This window comes from Peromyscus eremicus, chromosome 3 (genome assembly GCF_949786415.1).
Source record: "Peromyscus eremicus chromosome 3, PerEre_H2_v1, whole genome shotgun sequence".
In the NCBI taxonomy this organism is placed as follows: Eukaryota; Metazoa; Chordata; class Mammalia; order Rodentia; family Cricetidae; genus Peromyscus; species Peromyscus eremicus.
This window is the reverse complement of record NC_081418.1, coordinates 124,568,628-124,572,125: the sequence shown is the minus strand read 5'-3', so window position 1 is coordinate 124,572,125 and position 3,498 is coordinate 124,568,628. Positions and strand designations below refer to the sequence as shown.

General features: G+C 47.2%; 1 pseudogene; it reads left to right on the top strand.

Moving 5' to 3' along the window:
• The first annotated feature begins 293 nt into the window (after positions 1-293).
• On the top strand, positions 294-1,914 carry LOC131906472 (T-complex protein 1 subunit gamma-like; annotated as a pseudogene).
• Positions 1,915-3,498: the final 1,584 nt, after the last annotated feature.

Sequence of the window (3,498 nt, the reverse complement as noted above, 5' to 3'; positions counted from 1 at the left end):
ATCAGGGTGAAGCTCTCAGTTACTGCTTCAGCACCCTCCCACAGGCCACCATGCTCCCACCATGATGATAATGGACCTCTGAAAATCTAAGAAAGCCCCCAATTAAATGCTTTCCTTTATCGGAATTGCCTTGGTCACAGTGTCTCTTCTCAGCAATAGAACAGTGACTAAGACAAGCCTCAGGGCTATGATTAGGCCCCAAGACGGGAAAGAGAGAACATCAGAAAGAAAGTGGTAAAATACATCCAAAGCTGCTTATCTGAGTCTCAAAAGGAAGAAGAAGTTCCCCTGCCATGATGGGCCACCATCCAGTGCTCATGCTCAGTCAGAAAGCAAAGCATGAATAGAGAAGAAAATCCAGAAATATCAGTGCTGCTAAGATAAAAGCAGACATAATCCAGACATGTTTGGAACCTAAATCTATGATTAAGATGCTTGGACCTGATGGGAGGCATCATGATGACCAACGATGGCAATGCCATTCTTCAAGAGAGTCAATTCTAGCATCCAAGAGTCAAGGCCATGATTGAAATTAGCAGGACCCAGGATAAAGGGGTTGGAGATGGGACCACATCAGTAATTATTCTTGCTGGAGAAATGCTGTCTGTGGCTGAGCACTTCCCAGAGTACTCAGATTTACCCAACAGTGGCGATCAGTGCTTACTTACCACATGGCACTGGATGATGTGATCAGCACTCTGAAGAAAATCAGTACCCCTATTGATGTCAACAAACTGTGATATGATGCTGAACGTCATCAATAGCTCTACTACGACAAAAGTCATCAGTCAGTGGTCCTCTTTGGTGTGCAATATTGCCCTCGATGCTGTCAAGACTGTACAGTTTGAAGACAATGGCCAAAAGGAAATTGATGTCAAGAAGTATGCAAGGGTTGGAAAGATCCCTGGTAGCATCATTGAAGACTCGTGTGTCTTACATGGAGTCATGATTAACAAGGATGTGACCCATCCATGAATGCACCACTATATCAGGAACCATCAAATTGTGCTACTGGATTCTTCTCTGGAGTATGAGGAAGGAGAAAGCCAGATGAACATTGAGATTACACAGGAGGAGGACTTCACCCAAATCCTGCAAATGGAAGAAGAGTACATCCAGCAACTGTGTGAGGATATTATCCTGCTGAAGCCTGATATGGTCATCATAGAAAAGGGCATCTCAGATTTAGCTCAGCACTACCTCATGCGGGCCAATGTCATAGCCATTCACAGAGTTTGGAAGACAGACAATAACCACATTGCTAGAGCCTGTGGGGCATGGATAGTCAGCCGACCAGAGGAACTAAGAGAAGATGTTGGGACAGGGGCAGGCCTATTGGAAATCAAGAAGATTGGAGATAAGCACTTCACATTCATCCCTGAGTACGAAGACCCAAAGGCGTGCACCATTCTTAGAGGAACCGTCCAGGAGATGCTCTCGGAAGTAGAACCCAACCTACAGAATGCCACACAAGTGTGCCGAAACGTTCTCCTGGACCCTTAGCTGGTGCCTGGTGGCAGAGATGGCTGTGGCCCATGCCTTGACAGGAAAATCTAAGGCCATGACTGGTGTGGAACAATGGCCATATAGAGCTGTGGCCCAGGCTTTAGAGGTCAGTCTTGTACCTTGAACCAGAACCAGGGGGCCAGCATCTTTGGTCTACTTACCTCCTTTTGGGCCAAGCAAGCACAGGAGAGTTGTGAGATCTGGGTTGTGAATGGTGAGATTGGTACCTCAGTGGACATGAGAGAGCTGGGTAGTTGGGAGCCGTTGTCTGTGAAGCTACAAACGTACAAAACAGCAGTGGAGACTCCACTTCTGCGGGTTGATGACATTGTCTCTGGCCACAAGAAGAAGTGTGATGACCACAGCCTCAAAGCAGTACTCCAGATGCTGACTAGGAGTGGGCTGTGAGCAAGGTGACCGCACAGACCCAGCCCTCTCCCCTTTCCTGAGCCAGAGGTCCAGGAACACTGTGGATGGACAGCTTTGTTTGCAAAGGGTCGGGCTATGGAGCAGCCCCCAGTCTGTCCTAGTTTACAAAAAGTCCTGCCATGCATCTCCTCTCCATTGTAAACTTCCTATTTAGTTTGCTTCCAATGATGAAATCTAAGTCATTAAAAAAAAAAAAAAAAAAAGGAAGAAGCTTCCTTCCAAACATGTAGAGGGGCTGGAGAGATGGCTCCCCAGTTAGGAATGCTTGCTGTTCTCGCAGAGGACCCAGGTTTGGTTCCTAGCACTTACATCAGGAGGCTCACAACTACCTGTAACTACAGTTCCAGGGGAGCCAACACCCTCTTCTGACATCTGTGGGCTCCTGTTAACATGTGGTGGGAACACATACACTCACACACACATGCATACACATAAATAAATAAATAAATTTAAGCCTGGGGAAGAGCATCAGGGAGAGTGAGAACAAAGTGGGGGGAAGCCACCCTAAGACAACAGCAAGCAAAGGCTCTCCTTTGTCTACGATGAGGAACCTGGGGTTCAGAAAGGGGAAGGGCCACATCAGATAGGAGCGCCAAGTCAGTTTGGTAAGCGGGGTCCAACCTGTAAAGGCACATGGTGGACATCTGTCTCCGGGTCCTCTTGCATGAGTACATAATGAAATCAGGCATGAGGCTGGAGGTCAGAAAGAAGGCATAGAGGAGGCCTGTGCTGGCCAGGGGCCTGCTGAGCTCTGCTGAGACCGGAAACTCTGAAGGGACCTTTGGTTCCCTCAGACAGGCTGTTCCTGATACACTGAGAGTAGCCCAAGCTAAAGCCACCCTGGGCTCAATAGTGAATTCTAGATATTCCAGAATAGACTGGGCTACAGAGTGAAAGCCTGTTTCAAAAATCAGAAGAAAAAAGTGGGGGGGGGGGTGAGGGGGGGGACTCAGTTAATGGGTCCTGATATTGCTAGCAATCCACAGAGTCTGCTTAAAGGACAAAGGAATTTATTAGAGAAAGAAAACTCACTATACAGAACAGAGGAATCATTGCAGGGTCCTGGAAGGCTGAGGCACAGTCCCACGCTGTTCTTTTGCCTGGTCTGTCTCCATCATCCAAAACCACAAGGGAGCAAAGAGAGTGCCTCTATTGTTCATCCCAGGTCTTAAGCCCCGCCCCCATTGGCCACGCCCCAGGGGCATGTACTTCAAGGTAATAGGCAGGTGTAACGGTTACCTGCTGCCTCACTAGGGAAGGTGCTTCAAGGTCATAGCTAGAACAGCTACCCACTACACTCAGTGGGTAAAAGTGCTTGTTATACAAGCCTGAAGGCATGATATAGATCCCCAGATCTCATGGAAAGTCTCCTCCACACTCAGGCTGCACCCCTTCAACTACACACAAACCCACACATACACACCATAATTAATATAATAATAATAATAATAATAATAATAATAATAATAATAATAATAATGCCAGACAGTTGTACACACCTTTAATCGCTGTGAATCTCTGAGTTTCAGGCTAGCCTGGTCTACAGATTGAATTGCAGGACAG